The sequence below is a fragment of the Pygocentrus nattereri genome, chromosome 8, assembly GCF_015220715.1.
Source record: "Pygocentrus nattereri isolate fPygNat1 chromosome 8, fPygNat1.pri, whole genome shotgun sequence".
In the NCBI taxonomy this organism is placed as follows: domain Eukaryota; kingdom Metazoa; phylum Chordata; class Actinopteri; order Characiformes; family Serrasalmidae; genus Pygocentrus; species Pygocentrus nattereri.
In genome coordinates this window covers 14,321,584-14,335,669 of record NC_051218.1, presented here as the reverse complement: position 1 = coordinate 14,335,669, position 14,086 = coordinate 14,321,584, and the positions used below count along the sequence as shown (strand labels likewise).

At 39.2% G+C, this 14,086-nt stretch overlaps 1 protein-coding gene across 3 annotated transcripts in view; it reads right to left on the bottom strand.

Annotated features, from left to right (window-relative positions):
- Positions 1 to 13,406, bottom strand: part of ahnak (AHNAK nucleoprotein) — a 38,049-nt gene extending 24,643 nt beyond the window's left edge. For all 3 annotated transcript variants that reach the window (XM_037540439.1, XM_037540441.1, XM_037540440.1), the window contains exons 1-2: positions 13,122 to 13,406; positions 4,731 to 4,783 (exon numbers count right to left, since the gene is read on the bottom strand). The gene's annotated coding sequence lies outside the window, so the exon portion shown is untranslated. The remainder of the gene's footprint in view (positions 1 to 4,730; positions 4,784 to 13,121) is intronic.
- Positions 13,407 to 14,086: the final 680 nt, after the last annotated feature.

The window sequence follows — 14,086 nt, the reverse complement described above, 5'->3', positions numbered from 1 at the left end:
ATAATTTAATTATATACATTCAGTATGTTGCATGTATTTCAAGCTACGTATGTCTATGTATGCCTTCTAATCTATTTTGCAAATTAGACTGCAGTAAAATGAAACTGCTGTGGAAGTTACATTTATTCATTGTGCTGCATTATTCTCTTGACATGCATGTAATTTCAGAATATCTGCATGTAATGCTCCAAGCATACATAAAAAGGCTATAATACTAGGCAGCCTGTGTGTAGAGTTGTCCAGTAAACATGTGGGTCTGCCATTCCAACTTCAAACACAGACATCTCATTGTTTCATTATTACCACCCCCTCAACCATCCTCTCAGCTATTACATAAGACCTTTTGGTTATGAATACACCTACATGCATATTTTATACAATAGTGTCAAGATCAAGTTTATGATCATGATTCATATCAACTGATTACTGGAAAACCAGATATTTTAAACAAAAGTGTATTGTGAATTAATTTTCTAAAATAAATACAAAGCAATCAAAACATCTGCCCCCCACACTTACATTAGTTTGATTTAGAACTCTATACCATGAAAAGGAATAAAACACTTTGGTTAAACTAAGTTTATTATTTTTGTTTGGCCTGAAGAAAATTATGAGTGGGAACTAATAGTTTTGAAAGGGCTAAGTGTTTCTTAAAGCTTCTTATATTGCTGTTCTTTTCCATTGAGTATCTGTCTCTCTCTTTAACTGCAAACGTCTGAGCAGGGGTTGTTTCACAAAGCAGGATTTTCAGTTTAACCAGATAACTTAAGCCCAAAGTCAAGAATGTCCAATAGGAAAAGAACCAAAGGATATTCTTAGTGGACCGTCCTCATCTTTGGGCTCAAGTTATCTGGCTACTGCGAACTCCTGCTTTATTAAACATCCCCCCCCCAGGTATTAACTTACACACACATGCACGTACGCACGCACGCACGCACACACACAAACACACACACACAGTCTAAGCTGCTTATCCTCCTGAGTCATCGAGGGTGCTGGAGCCATACCAGCACTCACTGGTCAGAAGACAGGAAACACCCTGGACAGGTCGCCAGTCCATCACAGAGCAGACACACAGACATACACATTCAAACATACATTCACACATAGTGCCAATTTAGCGTCTCCAGTTCGCCTGACTGCATGTCTTGGGACTGTGGGAGGAAACCCACAGACACAGGGAGAACATGCAAACTCCACACAGAAAGGCCCCGTTGGGGTGTTAATGTTAAATGAATGAATGTATTAATTAATAGATCAGTGATCAAAAGCAAACTGTTGTTTGGTTCAGCTTAATTATTTATTAGAGTGAAAATTCCAAGAATGGCAGTACATTTGACCATCTATGTATCCCTGCTTGCACCCTCTAAAGCAATGTGGCATCAGTTCTGGAAAACTAATGATGTGTAATCCACACAAGTGTTAGTCTAGCAAGGGAGCGACAAGATATGAGTCAAATCAATGGCATCTGTTATCAGTTTGCTTCATAACTTAAATGTTGCCTCATAAGTACTCAAGAATTCAGTTTCCTACTGCTCAATTTAGTTTAATAAAATTCTGAATGCAGATATTGCAAATCTGTGAACTGACTATAGTGACATGTCCAGCAACAAAATACTGCAACACCAACAGAAGCCTTTTCACTCAGTGACACCTGAGATATTACACAAGATTCGATGTTGATTTGAAGTATTATTATCAGGCAGCAAACACACAGAGGTATAGAGGCATTTCTACAACAGAAGTCTCTTTGAAATGGTTCAAGCATGGAAATCCTTAAAAATACTGGTTGTAGTCCATCTTAAAATTATGCAAGTCTGATACAATAAACACAACAATGAGCAAGTGCAAATTAAACACCAATTCAGCATTCCATCAACTTCCTGTCCAGAAAGAGAGGACTGGGTGCCAATACCTTAATAATACTGACTGAATTACCTCAATACTACAAATTATTGAGACATTCTGGGCTCTTCAGTACCGTATTTCAATGCCAAAGTAGTCAGTCTTAGCATTCATGAGCCAATAGACATGACTCTTCCAAAATCTAGTCTACTGATTGGCTGTTTATATCACATTCCGCTTGCATATTATTAACATCAGCACCTCTTGGTTAGATTGTAATCCATGACTGTTAGTAAATATACCTTCTTCCAGCACCTCACACTCATTTCTGGATTTCATCACAACCACATTCAGCTTGTAAGCAAAATAAGGCACTGAAAAAAGTACTGTTCAGGATATATCAATATCAATATCAATATAAGCATTGAAAAAAAAAATCCAATCCTTGAAAGCAGAAATCCACAAAGAGGCAAACTTAAAATAACAAAACCAAGTGTTGCAACACACCAGCTGACATTTTGTAGAATTGCTTTACAGTAAGCAGAGACTTGAATGCAAACAAAACGACTTCTACTCCTGACCGTCCTAAAAACCAATCACCAGGAGACGCACAATAAGTGCAAGTTTATTTAACTTTACAATCAATACGATCCATTATTTCACAGAACTGCAGGTTTTGTTTAATCCATACAAGTTATTTCGGTAATTCTGATCCCTGCCGAATCAAAAATAGCTTGTATACACACTTCTGAAAAAAGCCTGACCCTGACCTCCAGGAAATTGCAAGGGAATGTTCAGACACACAACAATAGCCTAGTATTTTGTTGTAATGCTGAAGATGGCACCATGATGTCCCTGTTATAATCAGCTTATTATGAGGAGCGACATTCTCTTTCTAGTTCGTGGAAGAAAAGTAACACACTGTTTAGATATACTACAGTTTAAAATGCCTCCACTGAATTCTGTTCCAACAAATCGCACTGTGCTTATACAGTATCCTTAACCTTTGTTACAGTAAACACTACGGATCCAAGCAGCATTACTTGCCATCACTTAACTGTGCAAATTAGTGTCAGTTTTCAAAGTGAAAATGCATACATATTGTCTTTTTGCATTTATTTACTCTATTCTATCAAACGTTTTCTTATACTTTACGACCTCTATATGTCTGAAATTTCTTAACCCTGACAGAAACAGGAACGCACTAAAGTTGTGTGCTCCAACAAGGCTCATTATTATTGTTGGCTCACACAGGTATTTACAAAAGCAGTAGGAGGGAAAAACTAACTAACTAAGTGTTAGATTCTCACCAACTCCCAGCAAGGGGAGGAATGGCCTGTTTTTCCTCTCCCTGCCTCATGCTTGTTTTAAAATGTACCATGATGCCACACCCTTCCTGCTCTGCTTCTCTGATAGGGTCAGCACATTCCCCTAACCTTAATATCAATCAACGCAGCATACATTGCTCCTGAGTGCAGTTCGGCAATAATTTACCTAATAGTCAAGTCAATAAAATCACTGCAAACTGAAATAAACTGGAAACAAATGAGGAAAAACAGGATGAGAGACAAAGAGAACTGAAATGCGACTATGGCTTGTTAGCAGCAGCAAGATTTTAGTGTGTAAAGCAGATTTATCTCATTTTCAGAGTGCTGTTTGCAGGTGCACTAACCCACACCCTACCATTAGACTTTATTTAATGAATTTAATGAAGGATTAATGAGCAAAAACAAATCATTTTATGATAAATGCAAATAATATCAGGCTGCCAAGAGGAGAATTTTGGAAATGGTTAATCGAAACACACTAACATACATCAAATCACAACTTGTGTAATGTTATTTGTATTTATGTAATATATAACCATATTTAAGAAGCTGTTGCAAGGTTTGGTTTTACGGTCAGCCACGTTTGTCATAGTTTTTGATCTGGTTTGCTGAAAAGAAGACCGTGAATAAGTGATCAAATAAGTAAACGTGTCCTTTAAACATGCAACTGAAATGGCCTAAAGAAAGGAAGGAGGGGCTTTAGTCATAATTCAGTATCGTGAGAGACATATATAATGACACCACAACACTTCTCCACCATGCTCAATCCACATATACAAACTGCGCCAACAGCCCAGCATAATTCATTTGACCTTCAAATTTTCTTTGTGCATTTATAGTTTTTTTTTTTTTTTTGACTTCCATACAGTAGTTTAAAAACAGACCCATTTTAATGTCGGTCATGAAAATATGTCTGCAGCTGCTTTCAACCAGCTGCTGACGTGAACTGGGCAGTCCTGAAAGGCCAGGCAATGGCATGGGGAAATGGGCGTCATGAACAGGTGGCCAAGCAGTACTACGAGAGGGCAAACACAGTGGGCGCGAAGTGTCAAATTTCTCAGTGCAGGCCTTTCACAGCAGGCATGGTTGTATGACCTTCAGCATGGAGTCCAGCATGGATTTCATGACTAGAATTCCATAAACGCTCTCCAGTTTGGCTTTGGCTTATAATCACTGGCTTAATCATTTACTTAGTGATGTTCAACAGCACTGGATGTTCACAAATCTAGTGTCTGACTCTGCATTTCAACTGTCAGTATACTGTTTATGCCATAAAGAATGCTGCAAAGTTATTTGACATGCACTTGAGATATAAAGCAAAAATAGGATTTTGTTCCCACAGAAAATAAGGTATGATGCATATGTATGTTTATGCTTTTCTTGCAGCATTTTTACAAATTCTTTTTTAGGTAATGAGCCAGAATAGGGAAGATGTGGTGCCAAATGTTGACCAGTGGCAGCTATGTAAAGATTCTATTTTTGCTCCAACCAAACAGACATTTTTGTTTTTTTAAATGCTTCTTGGACAGTAAAAAGTAAAAAAAAAAAGGAACTTACCTTGTGCTCAGGCACAACCTGACACCTCGTGCCACCCCTGTGTTACTTGTTTTCTGTAAAAAAGGAAAGGGAAAAAAGCACAACATTAGACATATTTAAGAGGACCACAATGATTGCATTCAAAACACAATCAGTACATACTGCCTACACTACACACTGCAAGGGAGTGCTCTATGAACAGGCTTTTTTTCCTTTTTCTTCAAAATACAACCCCACCCATTGCTCTGCATCTTCTCTTCATCCAGCGACAGTGACAGATATTGCATGAACACACAATAAAGAATCCCTTCACACTGACCAAAGCCATCTAAGCATGCGCACACCCAAAAAGCAAAACATCCGTTTAACTAGTTTTGTTCACCGAGTGAATTCCTACATATCATAAGCTGACAGGATTAATCATTAAGCTGATTGAAGGTGTAGTTAAGTTATGATTCTCCCTAAAAATAAACATATCCACCTACTGCTCTGGATCACATCCAAGTATTTTGTCTGGCCTTGTTAAGTGCAATAAGACACATTTCAGAAAATGGGCTCAGGTGTATGTGTGATTGTCAAATAATTATGGAAACAATAAAAGATTCTTTCACGTCAGACTTTAAGGTTTTTGTGTAAAGAAAACTTAAGATGAGTACAAACTAAAAACATGCAGCCCCAGCATCGTTCCTCTAGGTATTTGAAGACACAATGCAAAACAGAGGCCCTTTAAGGTTTCACCACAGGGAAGCAAACATCCAATCATGTGCAAATCCTCATTTGAATAAACAATCTTGCAGTCCTACTGTATATCACCTCTTTATATTGCATGTTACATTACCCAACAGGCCGTATCTTGCTTCAGCAAGCCAGCTCCAAATCATAGTCATTTCATTCAACACGAATCCACGAGTTCAATGTTTGCTCTAGTATTCTACTGTCACTGTATCAAAACCAACACCAGTGTCAGCAGCTGGTCAAAGCAAACCTTATCAGCGGCACAGGCTCTTTGAGAGTGAGTGTGTCAAAGCATATATCAATGCATGGCTTATCAACACACTCTAGACACACAATTACCTGAACAAGCAGTTACTGAAGTATAGCAACAGATTAACTGATACACATAACTACTTACACCTACTGGCAGAGCAGAATGGTTTGGGGAAAGTGTCTAATTACGATTTTACTAAACTATAATTTGACTGTGATTTAAATTGCAATTATTTTTTTAATAAACTGAGGTCCATAAGTCCAGAATGTCCATTTTTTTGTGGACTGAGGCTTGAAAGCTGGACATAATGTGCCAGACTGCCAGTTGATTGTGGCTATGTTGCCATGTGCAAAGCACATTTGGTTGCTTCAGATTAGTTCAACTCATCTGCAGGTGGTTCACAAGCTCAGTGTTATTAGAGTTCCCCACTTTAAACATGACAATGTGGTTGTTGACAATGTAGGCCAAATTTCACACAGCAGCTCTTACAATTTGAAAATTGCACTCTTTCAATTGCGATTTAAGTTTAAAACCGATTAATCTTTCATCCCTACCTCCTGTACATCAGTTGAACATTTGTATTTTATTTGTATTTTGTCATCATTTTTTGTGATTTTTTTTTTCTAATTTTAAGATATTTTAGTAGGGATATGCATAATGCATACATATGTTTATAAGATTTTTATTAGATATTTTAAGCTGATACTTGATGATTATATATATTAGTGTTACTCTGAACAGAATGTCTAACTGATGCAAGATTATGGTGCTAAAATATCTGCATTATATTCATTTCCTGCTCTCTAAAGATAACGATGTTAATCCAGGTAGTTTATGTATTTACAGCATCAGATTGGTAAAAAAAGAACAAAGAACTATCTGTTTTACGTGTCATCCTGTGTCAGAAAACAGTAGATGTGCCTTTCAGCGCAGCGACAAATGATGCATGACAGGATATGATGCAAGCCAATTGACATGCAGACATCTAATGTGATTAGAATCACTCCAATGACTCCAATTAAGCGAAATTATCTCTAAACAGGCGTATACTGTTGCTAAGCACTGACGCAGTTTTATACTTTCAGATAACCTATTTAAATGTCATGACAATATCTCTACTGTGTTATGGTCTTGATGTAGTAGTGCTAAGTCATAAACTAAAGAAATTCAAGTTGAAGAATGCAAATTGTTGAGGTTAGTCTTTGCACTACACCACATGCACTACAACTATGACAACTTTTCTATTAGTACACAAGCCTTTATCTCTTAAAGCTGCCTGTAACATTTTAATGGTTGAGTCTATAACACTGAGTAAGAAAAGGTCAGCGAGAAGAAAGTGTCTTTAAAGGAATCAGAATGATAACTGAGAAACTAAGGCTTTTTTTTTCAGGAAGTCTTCATACGTCTGTCAAGTTCCCTTTCCAAGACCAGCATCAGTGCCTGGGGCAGCTGAAGGGGGAAAACTTTCTTGACACTGAAGAGAAATGCTTGAGTCAGTACAGACAGGTATCTGCCAGTGGAGACCTGCCCTAGAAAGTGTTACAGAACAACTGTAATTATGTCTCTTCAGCATGGTTTAACTTTTAACTCTTAATGACCATTTAGGTCTCCAAGAAAACAGCAATTTACAGCAACACTGTAAATAAAGTGATACCCTATCTTCAAGAGCTGCACAGTCACTTTAACATAAAGTCAACGGAAATGCTGATTAAGATCTTTCAATAGGTGCACTTTCCCATTTGAAGCTTATTTCATTTTCAAAATCACAGTTATCCTAAAAATCTTGGCTAAAGTTTTGTAATTAAAGCTCCTTGGTGTCTAACTCACCTCAAACGGCTGAGGGAGGAGCAGGACTTGACAAGTCTGTGTTGGTGGCATCAATATTCGAAAACAGCAGGAAGCATGTTCTTCTCAACCCATAGCTCATTATGAGTTATGATTATGAAAACCTAGCCACAACCTCTCACTGCCCTGTTGCTTCATTATACAGCTAGTTATTTCTGAGCTGTGACTGAAATAGACATGGGCCAGTGGCAATAAAGGCCAGTCTGGATGTGCTTGTCACTGTGTTTGCACAGAACAACGTGTAGTAGAGCAGCTGTGCACACTCTAAAGAATGACATCCATGAGACTTCTACTGATTTCTATTCATTCTGCTGTCACCTTGCTAAAGAGTGGCTCCCTTTCACAAAATATGTGGATTTGAATGGCCAGAGCAATGGTAAACAAATGCTGTATGCAAAAAAATGGCAGAAAAGTTACAATACTCATAAAACGGTGGTAAATTTCAACAAATTTAAAATCTTCTAGCATGTTACATCCTAGTTACACCATGGACATCCTAGTTATTACATAGTGCATCTAAAGTACGGACCACACCCTATGTTGAACAAGAGAGCAGCAATGGGCATGCCATCTCCTATGCTCACAGAGCAAAGCACAGTGGGCCCCACCCTGGCCTCCAGTCACACACATTCCTTGATAGAGCCGTCAGGCCAGCTGGAAGAGCGCCCAGCCTCTCCTGCAGTGACTAACTCCAAAGCAATGTCCTACACTCTGTTCACCCACTGTGTCTGTACCACAAAAACAGGATACCAATTCTATTACTTTTTACTGATTGCTATCCAATGAAGACAAAATCACTGGGATTATAACTTCCCATATTTCTAAAAGCATCTGAGAAACTTTAAGTAAAAGTAGAATATAATATCTCATTGAACCCAAATAACATGCAAAGCCACTGAGGGACCAAAACGTTTTGGCGAGACATCAGTATTTCAGTGAGGTTTCATATAACCATCTACCATAATTACAATCCGTTCCCAAACCTCTTCCCACCAACGAAAGAACATAAAAACTGGTTTATAACGCGAAATATCCGTGCTCAGTCTTTGTGGCCTGTTGTTTTAATTGAACAGTTGTACTGTTTAATTGGAGGAGTTTGCACATGCCAAGTTAGCCTTCAGACAACTCAAAACTCAATAAATCAAGCAGTTGTGGCCTTTGACAAGCACAAATGTTCTTCACAAATGTGCTTCATTAATCACTATGCATATTGGGGTTATGCTGCAGCAGAACTGACTTCAAACAAGAGCTGACTCACTTATGGAAAATCAGGGATAACTACTAAGTGGTAAAATGTTCCCTCTTCCCATCCAGATGGATTCAATTGAAAAGCCACATTTGGCCAAAGAACTTCAACTGAATTATTGTACGCTCTGCAGAGATAAACAAAGACAAAAAAATAAGTGAAAGCATACAGTGCATGCACTAAAGCAATCAGTGGAATCATGATCTAAAATCTAAAAAAAAAAAATTCTGGGATGCTCGTTCATGGAGTAGTTTTATAGATAATAAACAACATGCTGAAGAAATGAAAGTGTTGCAGCCTACAGATGGACCATTGTCACTGGCAGTTAAGGTGTAGACATGCAAGCTAAGGGGAAGAGTAGGAGGAGTCTGCAGCAGAAAAGCCAACTGGCTGAACTGGTTTGGTGGTGTAGTTGAGTCTTTCTTCTTTTGATCATTATGAACAATGATTATATTAAGATGAGTAATCTTGAGAAGCAAAGTTAAGTCAACACGTATTATAGCTATACAGCTCAACAAGGCTTCCACTTATCATGTGATTAGGCTTAGGTTTACACAGTCAGTCATTCAGTCATCATCTATGGGTGAGGTGTTTTCGGCTACACATTTGCTAGGATTTACTGCTTGCTTTGTAATACCGCTGTGAAAGATTTGGGTGTATTCTAGAGGTCCAAAATGACTCATGTCTTTCTTAATTGATTAAAAAAATAACAAGACAAAAAACACACAAACATCCCAAGGAGTATGGCTATGAAGCTTCATTACTGGATACTATTGCATGTTACTACTAACATAACCATTTTAATAACTACGTAATGTATACTGATAACATAAAAATATAATCCATATTTATAGAATCAGACTGGACTGCTCAGTGCTTGACATAGAGCATGCTATGTTAGTGCAACTTTGTATGTTATCGCAATGGTTGTGAAGAAGAAAGGTGGTATACATGTCAGGTCATGCCTAGTTTCACTCACTATGCTATTGGTTTTAGATAAGGATCTCATTCATTCTGTACATTCCTGTGTTTTTTTTTTAAAAGGAACAGTATGAAAGATAAACACAAGATAAATGCCCATGAAAATACAATGAATATAATCATCATGTTTTAGGATCTTAGTATTTAGGAGCAAGTACAATACAAACCTGCCAAACATGTCCGCTGATATCTGCCACTAACTCTTGCTTGAATACGGACAGCATGCAGTATTTCATAACACTCATATTGCAGTAATCAAGACTGCAACATATAGAACCAATAGATTTAACTATCAAGGACTGGTGGTGGACTGACCATCACTGCAATCCAATAACATTTCACAGTTCAGTCAATTAATCAGGCAGGTGTTAACATCTGTTGTGCTCCTGAAGATCGTCTTTAACACTCACAAATCTTGACTGAACATGAAGCGCTCAGAGTTATTATGATCTTTTTGTCAAGTTTGTTCTTGTAAGAGATGCATTCACAATTTTACCTTGTCATAAGCAGTATAAACAATGGTTCTCCAAGGGTTCTTTAGGAAAGACAACAGCTCTATATAGAACCATAAGCATTTAAAAACACATTTGCATGCCTGTGTATGGTTCTATATAGAACCTTTTTGAAAGCAGCTTTATATAACACCAATAACAAGGGTTCTTTGTGACAACAGAAGGACCCTATTTTCAAGAAGGTTCTACATAGAACCACACACAACACATTCTCCATCAGTCTAAAGAACCATTTCACTATGCAAAGAACCATAGCACTTAAAAACAAAAAAGCACGTCCTTGGCATGGATTTTTTTTAAAAATGTTCATGGTTCTTTCTATAGTCAGGAGTGACAAGGACAGTCAAGGACATGTCCCACAATTTTGCTAAAAAATGTATTTAATAAACCTTAAAAAATGTAAAAGGATATCAAAAATGCATTCCACACTGCATACACCAGACTATTGCCCACAATAGAATCCAGTCACATGGAAAATGATGAGAAATCAACGTGTGGCTCTGAGTCACTGGGATGCTGGCACGGGTTTAGCCTTTTGCTCAACTGTTCCTAACTTCCAGAGTCAGTATTTCTCAACCCCAGGCTTAGTTTGGACAAGCTGAAACAAAGCGAAATAATGCAACAAAGGCATTTCACAGACATAAGTGTCTCATTCAGGTTTTTTTTCCCCAACAGCTTCACATCTGTGGCTCTTGCTTATCTGAGAGGGATAATCTAAACAAACAACTTTATAGATAACCGCATATGAATGCGCTCATTTAACTCTTTATCAAGAGGCTACTGAATCAGCAACAATACAAAATTACAGATGAGGAAACAGACAATAAATACAACACTTATTTGTTAAGAGGGCTGTTCCTCCTTCCAACTGTTCTCCATTTGGTGTAAATGGCACAACCCTTTACAAGCCTGTAAGGAAATGACAGAGGAAGTGTGCGCGAGTCCAAACTCTTTCCGTTTCACACTGGCATAGCAAACTCCTCGGAGGCACCCCTCCTATCTACACTATCAACACTTCACAGGAGAAAGTGGTGCCTCCTGCTGAAACTAGTTGCTTTAACCAATGATGCTTCAACACTCAATATACAGCGTAGTCTACTCATCATGTACAAACCATGAAGAACCGTAGCAGATCACTCATCCTGTACTCCTCTGAAACACAAACTTGGAACAACCCCAGGACAACCAAGGATGAACCATAAGATGCTGGCGGACCTTGACAGATCCTGACTTTTGCTATGGCTGGTATTTTGCTACATAAAAAACAGCCTGGAACAGAATGTGCAACACTTTCAAAGGACTGTACTTTATCTTTCACAGGCTGTATCTTGTTGATGTCCTGTGTCATGAAGTGATACAGTTGACTATCAAAAAAAGGAGCAAGAAGGGTGTGGCAGGAGAGGGGGATGGGATCTAAATGCGCAGTTCCTCAGATGTACTGTCGATCCATGTATATAATCACCGAATCAAGATTTAAGAAAAGATTTTGGGGGAAAGTCCAGACTGGATGATATCTACTTTTTCCAAAAGAGAGGTGAACTCCACCTCTTTCTTTCCACCCCCCCCCCTTAACTTGAAGTTAAAGTACTTGAAGTTGAAGTACTTGAAGTTAGGATAGCCTTTCTACAGGAAAAAAATTAAGTTAAATAAGAGCTAAGCATGAATAAAACAGTTTTCTCATCTAGCAAGCAGTACTTTTCCCTCTTGTGCTTCAGACCTGGTTTCAATTAATAAGTCTTTCCAAACCACTACATTCCATCACCCCCCACCCCCCAACCCAACACCATCCCCCTTCTTGCTCACTCTCCACACCCTGGCCAGACTCCCAGGTTAAGAAAATCGAAGGGAAAAAAATTGAGAATTTACCAAACTCCACCCATTTCAGTCCATTTAAGCTCCACTTCAGAGCACTTCAGTTTGTTTTAATTAAACAGCCCATCCCAACTTCACTATGAACCGTACAAACTCTTCACAAAAGCTTCAAGCACCAGAAAACTACTTTAGCTTTTTTTTCTCCAGTTTTAAAGCCATACCGAGGAATATCTGATGACGTTGCCCAAATCCTCTGTGACCACATTTGGGAGAGCATGGAATCCCGTAACAGATTATAAGGAGAAACTCAACAGCGCAAGCATGGCAGCAATACAGTAACACTGTAATTTCTTATTAGCAGCATTCCCATAAAAGGAAACCGACCACAAGCTTTAACAGAGCCTTCCATGAGGGTGGAAAACTTTTCTCCTCACGAAAAAGTTTTCGTGCGTTTCCAACTCCTGCTGAGTGTGTGCGTGTGTGTGAGCTTATCCACGTTGCACAGCCACACCAAACCTAGTCATTCTGGGGCTTTTTCTAACAACATCTAGGGTGTGGGGATATACTTTGCATGGCATGCAAAAGCATCAGAACACTTTCCTTATAATTAGTTCCCTCTGCTTTTCTTAACAGGCAAGACAGGCTTTCAGCAATTCGCAGGCGCTGCTTGTGCCACAACATATGCAACTATTAGAGCTGATCACTGTTCCATTTACAGAGTAAGAAAGCTCTGAACTTTTATAATCCGACCATGATAGTCTCAAGACAATAGTGCGTAACAAAGATGTCAATTGTGCAACCAGATACACACCCACCTCTCCTCATGTTCCCAGTTCCCTCTGGTCTTCACTCAGAGGGGCGTCACAAATGCGCATTTAGAGAAAATCTATCACAGCGCACTACAAGTTTGGTAATTATGGTCCTAACATTTTCAGGCGCTGCGTTACACCAGGGAGCACTGAAGTAGCTACGAATTGCAAGGACTAGGCTGCAGACTTTGGGGGGACAGAAAGAAAGCATTTTCTTACCTGGAGCAGATCCTGCTTCCAAAACTTTAACACCTCGGCATGAGCATCCTCAGCCGGCCACGTCTTTTCTGCCACAGCCCCCGAAAAGTTTTCTCCCCCACTGCTGTCTGAAACTTGTTCTTTGAGAACTTACTTTCTCTCTCTCTCCCTTTTTCTTTTTTTTTCTCACAAGGCTTGAAAGCCTTTCTGGCTTTTTTTTTTTTTTTTTGCTCTTTCTCTCTCCCTCTCACTTCTTCGCTGTGCGGTCGTAACTTGGGGCTATGGAGAATGGCCGAGTGCAGGGCAGGGCAGGGATCTTCAGGAGGAAAGAGGGAGGGGAGGGAACGGTGTGGAAGGGAGGCGTTGTTTTTTACTTTTTTCCCAACCGCTTTGCGCAAAGCCACGCCCACACGCGCTACGATTGACTAATGGTGCACACTTCTAAGCAGTCCGCCGCTACAGCGTGAGCTACTAGCCGTGCCTAGCGGAGAGGGGCGGGGTTTTGGCGGAAAACGGGTGGGTTTAAACAAAAAGCCAGGGAGTGGTCGTCTGCTGCTGCGCTCCAATCCACCAACTGTTGTACGTTTGGGGTAGATGTGAGGGCCCAAAGTTTCGAAGAGCGTGAACATAGTTGCGTTGATAACAACGGAGCGGGTTATTGAAGGCTTTTTGCGCCTTTTGCGCTCGATTTACACTGCAGTCAATTATAGATGGATAACGACGAAATGATGAATGCTGCGTGCTGGAGATGGTGGTTCCTGTGACTCACCGCGGTGGAGACACTTCATCTTTCAGTAATGTAAAATGAAGAGGTGGGGAGTAACTGTTTGCAGTTACCATGAAACATATCAGTTCACATCTTAAACAACCTAAATCTTGGAAAACGTTTCCCAACTTTTTAAAGGGTAACCTTGTTCAGACATGTAAGACTCAGTATGGTGTACATGGCCAGCACTGTTGAAATATATTGTAAAAGTATATCTATA